The sequence below is a fragment of the Amblyomma maculatum genome, chromosome 2 (genome assembly GCF_055883805.1).
Source record: "Amblyomma maculatum isolate TAMU_Amacu chromosome 2, ASM5588380v1, whole genome shotgun sequence".
In the NCBI taxonomy this organism is placed as follows: domain Eukaryota; kingdom Metazoa; phylum Arthropoda; class Arachnida; order Ixodida; family Ixodidae; genus Amblyomma; species Amblyomma maculatum.
In genome coordinates this window covers 18,193,301-18,211,875 of record NC_139345.1, presented here as the reverse complement: position 1 = coordinate 18,211,875, position 18,575 = coordinate 18,193,301, and the positions used below count along the sequence as shown (strand labels likewise).

The window sequence follows — 18,575 nt, the reverse complement described above, 5'->3', positions numbered from 1 at the left end:
CGTAATTGAGAGTTATCCCCCCCCCCTCCTTTACACACACACACACACACACACACACACACACACACACACACACACACACACACACACACACACACACACACACACACACACACACACACACACACACACACACACACACACACACACACACACACACACACACACACACACACACACACACACACACACACACACACGCACTCACGCACGCACTCTTTTTTTTTATACCCATGGCTACTCTTATGCATGTGGTCCGAAAGATTAAGAGAAGTGCTTGTTACCTTAACTTTTTGAGCGAGAGGCAACCGAAGGTAAACTGCGCAACCTTCATAGGACGGAAGAAATAAAACGATCCCCTCGTCCGTCACCTGTCTTCTCTCTCTTGCTCTCTAATACGAATCAAACAGGTAGCTGCTGTTTCTTCGCATCAAACACGGAGTGATCAGTGCAGGGCCGGATATTAACGCGAGACCCGGTTAGAGAGACCTCGTTCTGCAGAAAATACGGCATTGGCGCTGTGAGCGGAAAATCGCGAGCATGGCGCAGGCCTGCGGTAGCTGGCAGCTCACATAAGGCCACGCACTGTTTGGACGTCGGGTTGATTGTTCTATGATACGTTTGGCAGTAGCTGTAGACTCGGGTCTCTTCGTCCATATGGGAGAGTGATATCAGTCTGACGACTTCTGGCGCTGCATTGTCCATCACATACACATATACACAAGAGATTACAAGACGTCCAAACCGATGATGCGCACACTACCTACTGGCAATTTATTTGCGGTTTATTTATATTTATTTATAGCTATTTATTTATACTAGAATCAGCCTGCCAGAAGCCTTGCATTCACGTTACCCCTATGAATCATACATGGCCTGGCTAAAGCGGGGGTTTATATGTGGGGCGGTAGCCTATACGCTATCGCGTCATATCCTTAAAGGCGGAGCTTAAGCGTCCCCAATATGTTTTCTGTATGAAGTGTGCCCTCGTGCGAAATAACAAAACATCCTTTCGTTATTTACATGTGCATATAGAAGTTTTTCCTCTTCAGTACTCCAGACCTCAGTTCATTTATAGAGACAGGGAAGAGCTAAAATTTCCTCGACACTTTCAAGTCACGTGGCGAGGAAAGATAGCCATTAAAAGCAGCATCAATTTTTAATCGACCTTTCTTCCGTAATAACTTCCTTTACTATCATGGTACGGTAAATACATAAAAAAGCAACAATGTTTCCGAGCGAAGCCCACTGAGAACGTGCTCTTGTTTCCGCATCCTCGTCATGGCACCGCTGATTGCACGTCAATGTCAGACAAAGTTCGAAGAAAGGCACGAAGTGAGAGTTCGGCCGTCGCTTGCCCCAAATTTCTGCTACCGAGATGACGGCCGATTTCAGGACGAGGGCGGCCACCGCACTCCATACCAAGACGCCGAGGGAGGAGGACGAAGTTGCTTGTATAGACAGGAAAACGGAACCGGTGTTAGCTAACTTTAAGTAATCCTGTAGGTTGACCATGTCGATCCAGAGTGCTCGATTACGGTGCCTGCTCCCAGTTTTACGTATTGAGCACGTTTTGGCACTAGAACACATTGGGGATAATCGTTATCGCGCTCCCGAACAAGCGCGCGTAAGGGACAGTATACGCGACACAGTTCTCAAGGCAGATAAACCGCGCTCACCTTAGTCGGTCGCCCCGGCTTATCACCGCGCGCTGCTCATTGTATGTAAACACACACGCAGTCTGTCCGAGCGGCCGCGCCGTATATATACGCCTAAAAACGGACCGCAACTAGTTCACATCCTCAAATGGTTCCCACGGAAAACTTGACAACTGTCGCCGACGGGGCTGCTGCGTATGCGACCACCGCTGAGTCAACCCACTCTTCTGTCCATCTGCTCTCTCTCTCTCTCTCTCTCTCTCCCAGGGGGTAATGACAGTGCAGCGTTAGCACTGTCGTGCGTGTCCGTTTCCTTAAGCGCGGCGCCGACCCTAATTTAAAGCCTTCGTTAGCGGGTAGGCCACTTTTGATTGCTGTCGACACGAACTGGGCAGAGCAGAGGCGTGACGCACCGCGGGACCGATAATTATCGCCGCCACCGACAGGATTATACCCTCCCGATTCATATTCTATCGGCCGCGCGTTGATCGGGTGTGTTGCGCGGCACATCAATGGCCCGGTTTCTGCGCGCGATATGAGACGTCAACTCCGTGCGGTTGGCTTGTTAAGCGAAACAATCGAGCGACAAACCCAGGTGGCCGGATGGTGGATTTAATTAACGGGACATGCATTGTTACCGTCGCGCTGTTTTCTTTTTATTTTCCAGTTGTATTAGGCGCCCGCCTTCCTTACTAGGTCTAGATAGTAAAAAATAAAAAAAAATAAAAATAGAGCACTTCGATATGCAGAACGATGAAGGGGCAGAGAGAGAGAGAAAGAGAGAGGTTATGATTATTGAAGCTTTATTCACACTAAGGTAGAGTTCTGCTCAATATTCTGGTTACGCGCATGCTTCTACCGAGTTCCAGTGGCGTGCTTATATTTCCCACCTGCATTCACGTGTCTAAAAAGAAAAGACTAGACTACTCATTCACGTCACGTGCTTTCTTAAAGGGCCACTGTCCAGGGAAGGCCCTTTTAGGCAAAGGAGCCCAGTGTTTCAATCAGGTACCGGAGATAGTCTGTGCAAAATTCTACAGCGACACGCGCGCCGCAAAGCATCGAAAATACAATTCAGCTCTCTCATGCTCTCCTTTGAGAAGCCAGCTTCACCGCTTCCTGCGCTGGCCCGAAGGGCCCCGATAATGACGTACGTACCGTGAACGACGTCCATTGGTCCGTCTCGCTGACTGACGGGAGAAGGATGGGTGTCTACCGCTCGCAGCGCGCTTTTCCCTCGCCACGGCCAGACTGAATCCAGCGGCGCGCGCTCCCTCGACCGTTTTTTTTTTTTTTTTTTTTTTTTTTTCGCGCTCGCGGAGAGCCACGCCCCACCTCCCGCCAAACGCGGAGAAGGAAGGGGAATTTGTATTGCGGAGGCTAGACGACCTCGGGCAGGAGAGTGAAAAACCTTTGCGAGGAAACGGAAGGAGAGAGGCAGGATAGAATCGGGTGATTGCGGTGGCTGTAACTGCGTTATTAGTTACTCTTTTCAAAAACATTTTGCGGCCTTGCGTTCCAGGGGCGAAGTCTCACAGTCACCGGGGAAGAAAATATTTTAGACCGGAGGGTGGACAGTGGGCCTTTAAGTTTATTTTTCTAACATAGCCGTGTTTTTTGGAAATGTTCTTTTGTGGCAACATGTGCGCGTTGAATGTGCGCACTTACTGCCGAAAATCTGCGTGCCGATGACGAAAACAAGACGCGGAGTAGGCAACACGAGAAGACGCACTCCCGCAGCAAATACGTCCTTGACAAGGGCGTTGAGGATACCTGGAGGATGAAGGATTGTAAGTGTAGGATGGAATACCAGGAGAGAGAGAGAGAGAGAGAGAGAGAGAGAGAGAAAGTGATGCAGCACAGTTCCGTGCTTGGCACAAAACGCAAGAGATGGGCAGCAGCGCGAGAACACCAGTGATAGTTGAGCTTCATTATGAGCTGCATGTATGAACCTATGGGCCGGGTTATTTGGCAACGATTGCCAAATAACCCTACCGGTGTGACTCGACATCAAAGTGCACTGGAAGGTTGATTCTTTTATTCTCCCTTGAATGAGCAATTTGAATTTGCAGCTCCTTCCAACTTGCTGATATCATGTGGTATCTTATGGTGTCTTCGGCTGACGGCACTCGTGGAGCAGTGTAGTTGTACCTACAAACCAACACCGCCACAATCGCAACATTTCGCAGCATGCGCCAGCGTCTCTAGTTACCACTAGTTCTACACACTATTTGTAAGAACGTAGAATAGCCTCCGAGACAGTCAAAGATCTCGGAGGCTATGCAGCAGTGCACAGAAAACTCCACGAGTGCCGTCAGCCGAAGACACCATAAGTCTCGCAAACCATCGAATGATCTATCGCCACGCCAGTTTGCTGCCACCGTCAACACCGACGCCTGATTTTCTAAGCAACGGGACCTTTAAAGCTGTCGCGTTAGTAAGGCGGAGCAGAACGGTTCCAGAAGTGCAGAACAGCCGAACTCCTTCCGACCAGTCACCTGGTCGCTGCGTCTCTACAGAGCAGCGCGTAAATACAGCGACGGCATATAAGTTATCGGAAGGAGCATCACTCATTGCGGACATCGAAAATTCGGCGATAAATAAGTGTATGCCTCAATCCCGGCCTCGGCGGCCGCTTTTCGATGGAGGTGAAAAGCAAGGCGTCCGTGTGCTGTGCGATGTCAGTGCACGTTAAAGAACCCCAGGTGGTCGAAATTTCCTCCACTACGGCGTCTCTCATAGCCTGAGTCGCTTTGGGACGTTAAACCCCACAAACCACAGGCATAAACCAAGTATATGCCTCGGTGCCTTCATTAGATGCACAGGCGGGTTTCCTTCTTGCCAAAACTGTATAGCTGCTGGTTGGTCGCCGAGATTATTTAAATTCCTAGGAAAGTGTCGTGCGTTTCCTCTACTCGTTTCCAAAACTCTCCTCCGCTACTGCACACAGCAGAAACCAACAATCTGGACTAAATGTATAAGCAACCGAGGTAAATACGTTTCGTTAATATAAGCGGATATACGCTTCAATGGATTTCCTGTTCGGCGATACGCGGAGAATGTTTGACAGTGCAAGGCGCATAGAAGTGGCCTTTTGGCCTCAAGTATATACTCAATAGGCACTTACTGTGGTGCATCACTGTAAGGAGCTCGAACAAGCCTTCGGCGAGCGACGATTTCGTAATCCGCACAGACCGCTACGACCTCCACAAACAGCGGCGCAGACCAGACGGACGTGTCGCAACCACTAGACTCAGACATGTTCTTCTGGTCTTTTTATTTTAAGGCCACATTTAACATCCCGGGCCATTGCCCTGCCATGACAGCGCGGGAAAGATAATTAAAACGAAACTCGATCCCGCAAGCTCCAGTCGTCTCGTCAAAAGAATGTCACGCGGGAAAGTACTTGTGCTTTCTGGCGTGCATGCTGTTGCGTAATTTATTTCCTATTTTGCTTTGTAGTTATTTAAGTGTCGTTATATCATCTTTGAACTTGTAGCCTTTTTTATTGCGGGCAGATAGGATGTTTTCGGCAGCCACATGTGCAGCTGCATTTATCTACCACAGCGTAGCTGTTTTAAAACAAAATAAAAAACAAAGGACCGACATACTATGCGCAGTTTGATTGCCTGACTCCATCTTTGATTGCGGACACCTTAGAAATAAATCAAAGGAACCGTGACGAGTATGTCCACCTGAGCTGTCAATATCCACAATTTGCTTTACGAAGAGGCACGTTCATGTGCACAAATGCAACCTGTTTCTAGTTTGCACCTGAACACAGCTGCAAATAAGGCTTTTCTCGAACAGTAAATTGTACAGCCAGCGAAATCTGCAATTACTATCAGACGTAATTCGGCCGCAGCACGTAATAAGACGGATTGGCGTAGCTGACATTGTATAGCATGTGCAAAAATAGCGCTGAAGAATAAGACGGTGGAGGTTGTTATTGTTCCACTCAGGGAACATGGCACATGTCCACAGGGGGGTGGGGGGACTGGCCAAGGTGTGATGACTTATGCAGCAATGCAACTCCCACAGGCGATTACGAGAAAACGCTAAGCGGGTAAGCTGCATTCATTTTTTTTTTTTTCGTTTTGATCGTCATCTCTGTTCTTATACTCAGTGCTGGTTTGCTACACGTCACAAGTAATTGCGTCATTTAATGTTACTTCTCTGACAGCGTTCCTATACGTTAAGCTTCGAAAGATGGCATCTAATGCGGAGTATTATCAAGCGTGCCGAGCCAGTTTACTGAAAGAAAAAAACATTACGAGGGACTTTAGCGACTAAAGAAGTGAAAGGCGAAAGCCTGAGTGCTGCATTCTGCTAGGCAACTGGCACTAAACAATAATTAAGCAGTTGACTAGTCATTAGTTAAGGAATTAATTAGGTATTAGGTAGGTGAATAAATAATTACCTAAATAATTAAATATTAATTAGATAATTAACGAATTGCTCATTTAGTCATACATTAGTAATTAATTGATCAGTAGTTAATTAGTGATTGATCATTGATTGACATATGGCCGTATAAGTACGTTTTCGCGCATACTGTGGTGGTTGAAATTCACTGGTCACTGACGAAGGTCAAAAAACGAAAGACGTTTCGGGAACGCTACGGCTCCCGTCAAACCATCGACTACACCGTGGAGGTGATCTGTGATTGGTCGAAACCTCTGTGACCTCATCCCGCATCGGCCAATCAGAGCCGCCGCAAAAGCGGGACACATTTCGTCCACGACAGCATGAACCATTAAGAACTTCCGCCTTAAAATGACAGGCTTGTGAACTAATACGTATTTAGCACTCGGGCCTTGGTTCTGAGCTCTTTAGGCGCTGCGCGCAATAATTCTAAGGGGCTGAGCACACTGCAGTGCTGACGCAAGTCATGTACGGAGCAAGCAGCAGGGGACAGAGTTATCGACCTCTGCATGAGAGGCACAGATTGCTGCCTCTCGCGGCAACACCTGTTTCCGACTCTTGGTGACTGCTCGGCCGGCCAAAACTCTTTCGCCAGAGTCGAGCGGGCACAAAAAGGGGCCTCCTCCCGATATAGATAAACGCGAAAGTGGAACTGGAGATAGCGAGCGGTATCGAATATCGAGGTGTTTGAGGTTGTCTGCGAGAGCGGACACTCGAAACTGCCTGGACAGCAGGTGCGGGAAGAATGGGGTTCAGCGCGCAGAGAACACAAGCACGCACAAAAGCTGCTGCGGCGGTGTGTTTTTCTGTCGACTGTGCATATATTTCCAAGACAATGAAGCCGTGGAGGGTCGGCAGCAAAAACACCTTGCCGAGGACTCGTGTACGAGACGGCGCAGAGCCACACAATAAGGAAATGGCGGTGGGGAGGTTAAGTGTCAGGTATGCTAAAAAAAAAAAAAAGAATTTTAGTAATTATCGTAAGTAGTATGCCGTACACTTACGCGTAGCAAAACGTATAAACGGAAACGTATAAACGGAACATTAAACAGCTTTAGCCTACCGCATGCATACATAGGCCATATAGGGTCAGGCGCGGGCGGAGAACTGCAGTTGCTTAGCCGCGGCTCGTTCCGTCCGGAAACAAATAATTTAAACTGTCAACTGACTACTGACAAAATGTTTATGTTCGAGGCCCTTAAGACGCAGTGATTTAAACACTTTTGGCATTATAAGAGCAAGTTGGTGGGCTAGTAAGTTCTGCATGGTGGTAAAACAGCGCAAGGAACGGGACACAATGAAACGAGGAATTTTAGAGCCTGCGTGTGTCCTTTCTCATTCCTTGCGATGTTCCACCACCAGTTTTAGATTACCGCATGCAAGATAGCCATAAGGGGTCAGGCGCGGGCGAACTGGAAATGCTTAGCTTGGGGCGGCTACGCAGTGGGTCATAAAGCAGCGCTGAAGAAATACACGAAACCACTTTCTGTACAGCTCAAGCTATGACGCTCAAGTTGAAAAAGAAGGTCTTGAGTCCACTAAGCTCATACTGACCCAGCCCCGACAGCAGCAGGATCTGGCTGATTTTTAATTTTAAAACGGATTTGTGCACAGGTTTTTTTATCTAGTGCACGGGAAAACTTTCGCTATTGCAGTTTTTATAAAGGAAATATGCGTAGATTTGCTTTCCATTTAAGTACACTTAGTTTCGATTATGTATTTGGCTCATATCGAAAAAAAAAAAAAAACCGAAGAAAACCCTCATTTTTTCAGGGTCAGTGCAATTGTGCATTAACAGTGAAATACGTTATGCACTGGAAGACCCTTGCTTCGCTGGACGGTCCACATCCCAACGAGGCAGCCTTTGACATTTAATTACGGCCTTCTTCGCATCCATGGTTCTTCGCGACTCTACACGCTTGGACACAACGAAGGTAACAACGAAAGCGCTTCACTTGCGACGAACCAGGTGCCACTGTACGCGTACGACAGCTGGGATGACTATACGACGGTCGTTCTGTCAGCGCAGGGCTAAATTTGAGGGTAGGGGACACACAGGCAGAGCTTCGAGATTTTCTCAACACTGTTAACCAACCCTTTTCCTTTCTTGAACTACCATTTGTCGGGCGATATAAAAGAAAAAATACAGATGAGTGCAACAGACGTTCACCGAGTATCCTGCACAGTGCAGAAGCGGTCTCGTGGATAGGCAGGGAAAGAAAGCCATAGGTACAGAGCCAGATGCACACGGGAGGTCTTTCGCAGACAAAAAAAAAAAAAAAAGAGAAAGAGCGAATGTCGGCACTTTGTCATCCTCCCGTCTCCGGTCGGGGCTGTTTCGGAAAACAATGAGCGATTTATCCTCGTCCGTACACACGCACACACCAACATAGGAGGGCAGCATTTTTATGCGGGCGGGGAACAGAAGCAAGGGCAGACCCTTTTGCCACAGCCCACACACCACTCCTGCACAATAAGCTGCAGAGAAAGCATACCAGTGATTTTGCTTTCGTTTCTTTTTTCCGCTCCATGCATGTTTCTAGATCACCCACCCCATCACTTCCTTCCCTCCCCCTCTCCTTCAGCACGGGGCGCGTTTTTCTCTAGGTCGGAGGGTAGCGGGATCCTCCCCGCCGCGGAGACAAACCCCTCGCCTTGGATTCGTTTGTTGTTATTCGCTTCCTGACCTGCCCCTTGACAAGTATAACTTTCGCGCACTACAGATTCGGGGCCTTGCGGAGAACGAGCGCACTCACCTAGGAGACGCCGCTTAAGGACAAAGACTGACTTTAGAAGACAGCAGTTAGGGTGGGGGTGAAGCAATGAAGCCTGAAATACGACCTTGCAAAGACGCATGCCCGAGGGCGACAAGACGAGCCTGCTTTCAAGCGGCGTAAATGAGGCACACAAGTCGAGCCGTTCTCTGGGGAGCTTGTTCGTTTTCGATGGAAATAGAAATGCCTACGCGTACACCCGTGCATTACGCTGCGGATGCCAAGAAACCATCAGTATTTCTTGCGAAGCTCCTCGGCAGGGTTGCATATGCGGGGGTAACTTTTTAATTGGGCCCGACTTGAAAGGAGCAGAGGCTGTATATTAGCAGTTGTTAGTCTTAGTCCACGGAGCTATTGGTACGAGGCTAATTTCAGACTGTCTCGTGGCTTTCGACATTATCAGCCGCACTGTTTCAAATGATACTTCGCGGGTATCTTTGGAGTAAAGAAGTCATAATGTCTGCATGGTCGGTTTGCTCGCAGCAGAAGTCCACTACGTTGTACGAATTCTTTCTCTCTCCTTTTTTTTTTTCGTGCCCTGCCACGGGCACTCTTTTCAAAACCAACAATATATGTTTAGTAAGCGAGTGAGTGCCCAGGCAGAATGAAATACCTGGTGTTTCCTTCATTGAGATTAAGTTGCACGGCGCATCAAGAGTGCATTCCGGAAAGCGATAACTTTTGGCATGCCACGATGACGGATGTCATCAAACGCGGAAGAATAAATGCCGGTGGCTATCGTCCATTCGCACCCAATTGCAGGCTGTATTATTACCGCGTTTTCTTTGCACATTGTCGCCAAGACACAGATCTTGTCAGTGGCAAGCAAGAGCTCCATTAGTGCTTTTAACGACGTTGCTAGATGTCGGATCCGCATACGTTCAGTCACGGCATGAGAACGCAATCTACCTAACCGTTATGTGCAACCGCCTACGGTACGGCCTGGCAGAACCGATTCCCTAGGCACACCGCGGTACTCTCCGTTCTTCAACTGAGCGCCTGTCTCGTGGAAGTACAGCATAGCGGACACTTGAAGACTCGCCAAACCTTTCACCCTTTTAGAAGCCTTCCATGTACAGTCAAATGCACATTCCACACTGACATCCAAAGCTACACGCACAATCGCGATCTCAACAGAATACTCGACATCCGGCGTCACTGTCGAGTGCACCACGCCAGTTAAGCACTGTATACAGGTTCAGATATACGAGCAGCCACATACGAGTTGAACGGAATAGATGGCCGCGCGCTGTTTCATTCACAGCCTGATCGGTGCCAGTGATGTGGTGGTGTTGCAAAGTGTCGACACAACGGCACACTGGCTTTTTCTGTTTGGCTCTGGCTTCCCAATCTGCCCAGTTCCTGAATTCCTGTCTTGTAACCGGAAACATGCCCTTCGCTACCGTGCTTTTTCGGCAGCAAACAACTGTTAGTTTCCTTCGCTCAAGCGTATCTTCATCATGTTCCCAAGGCGTATTCTCTATACGCACAGCTGGAATCCATGGTCCATGATTGCGTGATCAAATTCGTATCACGCAGGCATACTCTTAGGTGATGAAAATAAACACCAGATTTGGTGAACACAGTATATATAGCAACACGCGCGTCATTACCATTTCGTACTGCACCCCTTTGTTCGTGAAGTGGCATGGTTTCTGTTTGCTTTTGTCTCTCCTTTACCTGGCCAGTCATCCATGTCGCCCGCCGTCAATGGAACGCGCGGGATATTTACGCCTCTGTGCGTGAATGCACGCCGGCTCTCGCTTTCCTGCCGTACACGGGCACGTCTTCTGACGACCTCACGCATTCTGCGTCGCGCGTAGCATTCCTTGGATACCGACAAGCCGGCTTCCCATGGAAGAAGGTAACTGATATCTGATTATTTCGTCATTTAGCCCCCAGCAAAGACGTGGCCATTACTTTGTGTTGTTTGCATCTGACCCCGTGCGCATAAAATGCACAGACACTTTTTTTAGGGCGTTTTTAAACAATCCTCCAGATATTGAACTCAAGTGTCACTGCAAGTCTGCGAGACTGCTCACTGTGTTCACATGTAGCCGCCTTTTAAAGACCTGCGTGTCAATTTAGGGAGATCTCTCGGTTCCGTAATCTAAGCTGACTGGTTCGTCTAAACCTGCTTCCCCTTTTTTTGAAGTGGTCATACAGCTGGCAGGTTTACCGCGATTTAGAGGAAGATCTGCATTACTCGCGGCTGCAAACGTTTCTGGCTACGTTCGTACAGGAACGTCCGGACTTGAAAGCTGTACTTTAAAAACTGCCGCTGACAAGAGCGTACACTTGCTCGGGTCTGAAGATGAGAATACAGATGGTCGGCTGTTATTCCAGCCGCCGGCGGCATAACAGGTCAGATGAACCATGCTCCCACCTGGGGCCTTTTTCTTTTGTTTTGAACGTGTTAATGACACTGAGGGAGATTAGGGCATACGGTCTGCTGAACGCCTGATATTTTCGCAAGCTCCGCAACACAATGAAGAAAATGTTTCAACCTTTAATTGCGTGGGTTAGTAAGCTATTTTAGGGGAACTACAAACTGACTGCAAAAGACGAGATTCTTTTTTTCGGAGCTCCAAAGATTTGCAAAACCTGCACAGCCTTCTTTTGCGGCCGCGTGACAGCTCTCGGATGAAGGTTAATTGCACTCACTCGCTTTTGAAAAACAAAACAAAAGAGCTTACTCGTTCGATTTGCTCGCCGCACCTATAACAGGCATGTATGCGAACCCAATCTGCTCCTATGGTGCTGCCCTTCCGCAATTTCTTTAGTTCCACATTTCTATGAAAGTCTGGCGACTCACTAGGTGATGAACAGTGACGGTCTCCAGCTGAGGTGGTGTCCGCTGCATGCACCAATTTTTCCTGTCTTCTTTCTTGTTCTCTAATTCTCTTTCTTCCTTAGTGAATGGCACATACCCACGAAGGGGGATTGGCCAGGGTTCAGTGTAGACAGCCTAATGTTTGGTTTGGTTTGTGAGGTGTAACGTTCCAAAGCGACTCAGGCTATGAGAGACGCCGTAGTGGAGGACTCCGGAAATCTCGACCACCTGGGGATCTTTAACGCGCACTGACGTCGCAAAGCACACGGGCGCCTTGCTTTTCGCCTCCGTCGAAAAACGGCCGCCGAGGCCGGGATTCGATCCCGCATCCTTGGGAACAGTACTCGAGCGCCGTAACCACTGCGCCACTCCGGTGGCGAGGACAGCCAAATGTACTGCAGATACTGGATTAGTGTAATAAATCAATCATCCACTAAACAAACAAAAAAACCTAGGATTTAAGATCATAGAATTGAATGGAAAAAAAAATGAAGATAGTGAACAAAGTTTTTGAAGCTTGTAAATCTTGAATACAATTAGCAAGGGAATCTGTCCATAACTGTAATGTAATCATGTAAATATTGACAAATCTGAGGCAACACAAATCTTGGGACAGACAAATCTAATTGCACTATGGGAATCAGTGAATGTTAACTTCCTCTTTTGTGTCCTCTCGCCGACTGAAGAAGTTGTGCGCAGCCCATGTTACAGAGAAGGTAAACAAAGCGAAAAATGAATGACGGGAATGCACTCACATTATCTAGAAAAAAACTAAACATCTACACCAAAGGAAGACGAAGTCACAAAAAAAAAAACACAATTCGAAGTGCTTATAATAAAGATATTTAAAAGTTCAAAACGAACGCCTTAATGTAGCCATACATCATGAGTCTGGAACATGGGACTGAAACATCCAAAGAACGCTAAAGCCGAAAGCATCAATACGTGCGCAGTTTTTAGCCAAGAATAACAGGAAAAAAGAAAGCACAAAGCCAGTTACATTTCGAAATACGCGGTAGACAATGGATCCCTTAAAGCGAAGAAAAGGAAAAGAACGTAAAAACGGAAGTCCTGATCAAGAACGTTGCTTTCAGAGCCGCACTTTTGCTTCACCAAAAGAGAAGCGATAGCTGAAGAACGTTTCTCCGGGCTCGAAGGTCGTGGAAATGTTACCAGGACGCGTCACCCGCACTTCGATTATATTTATGGGCGTCTTCGCCTCTCCGAGAGGAGGTGGCGGAATGGAGGTTTCAATTAGCAGCTGCCTGCGCGCGTCACATTTCGTCACGGAGGAGAGAGCGCGACCCCCGGAGACAAGGAGAACGCCGCGTAGGGGTAGAAGGCAGACAATGGGTAGAGGAAAACGTCACTGGCACACGAGAGCGCGCACGACAACGCGATCAGTCAAAGTCGCCTCTGAGCAAACACATATCGGAGCGGTTCCACGCGAGCCTTTCTCCTCGCACAATTCAAGCTCGCAGCCACAACAAAAATGCTGTATAGTGATTCGCGAGGGTATGCAGTGCACAGGTGCGGGTGTAGAGGAAAAGTCTAAAGAGGGGATATAGTTTTAGCAGCTGCGTTTTCTAAGGTCGACCGTGCATACCGCTGCCGGTCTCCGAAGCGGTCAACTGTTCACGACGGCAAATGGCCTATGCGAGTGGATCGCATTCATTTAAATTTTATCCGCATCTTGTCAGCCTTCACGTCTGCGTTATCTCCCGCATACCACTACTTGCGTTTTGGTCACTGCCGCACACACGCACACACACACACACACACACACACACACACACACACACACACACACACACACACACACACACACACACACACACACACACACACAGTTTATCTCGGCTAAGTCCTTTTTATGAACTTCATGGAAAAATTAAACGGGAACACTAACCGAATAAACGAACCCTTTATGAGTACTAATTAGTGTAAGACGGTGTAATCCGATCTTGGAGTTGGAAGTGGAGTTTTCTCCTGAAAGAAAGGGGAAGCGGAGACAAAAGGCGGCAGGCCTGTTGTTGTTGGGATCAATAGCACTTCATACGATTCTTCCTTCCTTTCTCGTAGAACAGAAGTGCATTCCCCTCCCCATTTTTTGTTTTAATTTTCACGTTCGTACGTGTTTTCCACCTATATCCACGCCTCTCTCTCCGTGCGCATGTGCGAACGCGCGTATGATAATCTCGCAATTTCGCACAGTACAATGAGCAAATAAGCCTCCGCGCTGCTGACCGATATCACGCTGGCGGGATAGACATCACGCGCGAAAAGGGGCGTGTCCCTGGGCGCACGCGGGAGAAAGGCCCTATTGTCAAAAATTAAAATTGACCACCGGCACGGGTTCATTACGAGCACGTTTAATGGGCTGAGCGCAATTTGCCTAACTCTCTGGTCCGCTCCGAAGAGACAGCGGAAGATTACAACGGGGGACGGCAACACGAAACAAAACCAGCGCGCTACTGTTGTATTGTTACGCCAGAGCGCCGAGCGATCACCGTCAGCAAGCAGGGCTGCGAGTCAAGGCCAGCGTTCGGAAGCACATAAAACGGGGCGTAGATATTTTTTCCCAGTGTGCGTGATTGCAGGCAGGGAAATGAAACGCTCTAAGCCCTAACGCTTACCTCCCTCTCGGGAAGTCTGAGTACTTAAGAGTAACCTCCCAATTAGGAAACCAGGTAGTTTAGGAACGCTTGTATTGCGCTCTCGTGCGTTGTTCCTGAAAGTGCAATTCGTGGCGTGTACATTCTCTTGTTCAGTGCGTTTAGAAATATCCTCGCAATAGATTTCACAGCACTGTCAGCTGTCTCACAGCTAGGAGTCGGACGCGAATAAGTGCTCTGTGGACAAGGTAAAACACTGCAAGCCACGCAGACAGCGTACAGCTCTGTCAGCCTCGGAACAGCACGTGTTGTACTGCAGCGGATGTGTTTTTCCGTCCTCGTACGGAAGCGTAAGCAGTCGGTAACATTATTTCGATGTCAGGTTGTCACAGCAAGCGTCCGTTGGTTTCTCAGTCGTGCTCTCATAACGGTGCAGGGCAGGTGATATGAAAGGTGCGCAGAACGGAAAGATGGAGAGCAAAAGTAAGATGCAGCCGTCGCACGCTTACCCGTGTAGCAGGCATGGCGGGCACGTAGTCAGCAGGTGCTCACGCAGACGACCGGCGCGCAGTGTGCGAGCGCAAGAGTATCCAGAGCAGCAGACGCGCACCGACTCCCGCGTTGCGCTTCTCTTCTACGCCGCGGCTATAGTGCCTAGAATATACTGGCTAGTGTGCCGAGGGCGCGCGCTGGCGTGTCCGCCGCGGTGATGCCTTCCCGCTACCACCGCGGGGCGGCGCTACCAATAGCTAAGGTGCTATCGCTCCGCGTTCGCGGCCTCGGCAGCATAGGCGGCATATAGGTCCGGATAGCGCGCTGCGCTTTTCACTATGAAACCTGTCTCTCGACCGTTTAAGCGCACTTTGTGTCTAAAAACAGTCTTGGTGGAAGACATTCATACCGTCCTAGTACTGTGCGGAGAAAATTATACGCTCAAATAGCGCTCGAGGAAGCGTTTAACAAATACTGTCTGGTCCATGTCTGCTATATATCTGTTTTATTTATTCAGCTGAACCGGATAAGGTCTTAAGCAGAACACATATTGACTTCCTGATATCCAGCGAGAGAAGAAATTTGAGAAAACCACCTAAAGTTGACACGTTGGTTGCAATAGTTTGTTAGTCTTTGATTAAACGATCGAGTCCGGGCCGGATTCAATATATTGCTATGAAATATTCCGATGACGATTTTATTTGATCTAGAGCCACTCGATTGCGATCCACGCATCGCGATCGCGGATGTTGCGTATCGTATCTATCTTCCTTCTGAGTGAGCGCTCAGTCAGCTCATATCCAGGTGGTTGTCCCGAATTATGGCAACTATATTCTCAATCGCGATCTAACCCGGAACGGATCGACGACGACTGTTATTGTCCGTGTGACACAGGTATCAGAAAATGCCCTTAATATTTTACACTGTTCATTAATCCAACTTTGAATTTTATTTACTCTTCGGTCTTTTCTTATGGTCCATGGTATATCGCGATGCCGCAGTCAAGTGCTACGAACGTCAATACGGGCCTCATGCTTTCGGATAGTTTACGTCGACGTTTCTGCAATTCAGTCATGCTTATTGCTAAGGTGATATAGGTGATAGGTTAGTGACGTTTTATAGCGTCACATATGTGCTACAGAAAAGAAGGGCGCTTTTTATGTTTTCAAAGATCGCATTCGACAATAAACACAAGCAGTCTGAATCTGTTCTTACTCTTTATTCATTTGTTTTATTAGGAAGTCACTTAATTGTTGCTTCATACATAAATGATTATTATGCGGTGCGCTTTTTTTTGTAACAGAAGGAAAGACAAGAAACAAAAGTGGTGATTGTATCACTGATTCTTTTTTTTTTACAAAGTCTACAATATAGTAAAATTTGAGCAAAAAGTCGCAGCAACAATAAACAAGTAAAAATATAGAAATGAACCGCTAAAGGTTTTGGAGAAAGGCCGCACATATGACACCGCAATAATTTTAAAGTAGTCTGATACCAATTTTTGGTGGTATTTTTTTTTTTTTCACTTGCTAATGATGCGCTAGATATTCCTGTAATTCTCCACGTGGTTTCTCGCTTACCACCGCTAAGTAATTTATAATTAATTTTACTTTCTTCACCAGTTTCGGCTTCGCGGTTTCAGCAGCCGAGCGGTTGTTGTACGGTCACAATTGTCTAGGTCACGCGCGGGATTTAAAAAAAAAAAAAAAAAAAAAAGTTTTAACCACAGACTCACTTATTAGCTCCTCATTTTGCGCTTTCAATACAGCCACTTGTTCTGCGCTCCATGCCAGTTTTCTCTTAGCTCTTCTCAGAGCGCGAGAAATGTTGCAGCATTTATTTGGCTAGTTGCATGCTTTTTCCTTCTTTCTGCGCATCTTGTGTAAGCCTCCGCTGGTATTTGCATTAAGCGCAGCTAACCCCTTCAGAGTTGACGGTCAAGCGACACTTTTTCTGCAAAATATATTCCCATGAATGATATGTGCTTCCTGAATCAGCTGGTTGCAGGCCACATTCGGAACAAAGACCCTCCAGTGCACTCTGCCTATAGATCTATCTTCAGCTTTAGATATTGTTGTATTGTACGCGCTTGTTTTTTTCTTTTCCGAGAGTATACACTGTAGTGTCCACAGAACTGCGTTCAGGCTTCCAAAAGTTATCACTTTTTCTATGTACAAAGTGACAAAGTTCCTTTTTTTTTTTTTTTTTTTTTTTTTTTTTTTTTTTTTTTTAAGGCTCGATAACGCGCGTAGGCTACAGATCCAGCAGGTGCTTCGGTTAATTTGGTCCAAGTTGCAGGTATGTAAACTGAGTCAAACGGATCCCGATGCTCAAAGCTGCACGTCTGCTGCTGCGGGCATGAGTTCTCGCTCGGCTCTTCTAGCTGCTGCCAGCTCCTTGGAAGCATTGTCAAACATCCTTGACGGTGCGTGCATGGCTGTCGTCTGCACCACTGGCATTACGGCACTGCGTTTTTTGTCGTTTAGCGGCCGGTTGGTCACAGAGGTTCCTCAACTTTCTTTTAGATGTAAGATAGTTCGGATAATGGTCGAATAGCATTGGCACGGTTTCAGGATTAATTCGTGGTCTATCTCTATAGCGAGCTCGTTGACGATGCCGTTTACTGTCACTTTGAACGTTCTCTTGATGTAGCTCTCCTCAAAATATTTTTCGCAGACAACACACGTTGAAGTCAACTTGCGGTCCTGTCTTTTAATCAGCCGCTTTCACTACGCAAGCTGCGCAGGGTCCGATGGCACACCGAACATAGAAACCTAGTCCTGATTCGAGCGGTAGCCACTCCGACAAAGCGACACGAAACATGTCTTTTCCCTGCTCTGATGCTTTATTTTTAGCATCATTAGTCGTTGCAAATTTAATTATCTCATATGAATGCAAGAAACAGAACGACTAAAACAAAAGAACAGCGTAGACGCGTCCAAAGCGCTCGAACCCACTGATGGCTCGGCCAGCGCAGCTGCGGCAAATCAAGGGCGCGCCGGCGGCCGACGGCGTCGACGGCACCTTTACGATGAGCAGCGCCCCTGGCGGCCAAAGTTGGAAGGCATCGCCGGCGCGGACACCTCCTCCCATTGAGAGAGCCCTCCGCACGGCACACTAGCCAGTATATTCTAGGCACTATACCGCGGCGAAACCGCCGCGCGCAGCCGTGCGGCGCCACCGCAGCGCCGAAACGGAAGGCGCATGAACTACTCAAACGGGGAAAAGCGATCCGCTTGAGTGCGTTTGCGTTGGAAGCCCTCGGTGGAGCTCGGAAAACACTCATTGTGTGGGAGAATGGTTTATCGCTTCTGCATTTAGCGTCAAGGCACGCTAATGTGCGCTGATAAGCATTCCAGAGGTGTTTGTAGTTTAGTCAGTTAAGTGTAGTTAAGGGGGTACATGGCTGCTAAAGTTACTTTTCCAATTGTTGACCAAATTTGATAAAACATGTTATTCTGATTCAGTTTCTTGCACTGATTTCAAATATGCAACTATTTTTCAATTGGCCAATTAGTTCAAGAGATAATAAAATTAATTGTTCATAATTATAAAAAAACGTGTTATTAACATCGTATTCATCATGCTTTCTAGTACCTAGCAAAGTGTTCATGTGAATTTTTTATATTGCGGTTATTTTTTCATTGTTTCTGTAAATTATGAACAATTAATTTCATTTATATTTTGTACTTATTGGCCAGTTGGAAAAATAGTTATATATTTGAAATCAGTGCAAGAAACTGAGTCAGAATTCCAGGTTTTATAAAATGTGGACAAA

At 47.4% G+C, this 18,575-nt stretch overlaps 1 protein-coding gene across 6 annotated transcripts in view; it reads right to left on the bottom strand.

The window, feature by feature from the left end:
* The window catches only part of LOC146198079 (uncharacterized), a 140,633-nt gene that overhangs the window by 33,547 nt on the left and 88,511 nt on the right, over positions 1–18,575 (bottom strand). The window contains exon 1 of one of the 6 annotated variants that reach the window (XM_084593392.1): positions 14,815–14,951. The exons of the other annotated variants lie outside the window; for them this stretch is intronic. The gene's annotated coding sequence lies outside the window, so the exon portion shown is untranslated. Of the gene's footprint in view, positions 1–14,814; positions 14,952–18,575 lie in introns of those variants that run through there. 6 annotated transcript variants of the gene reach the window in all.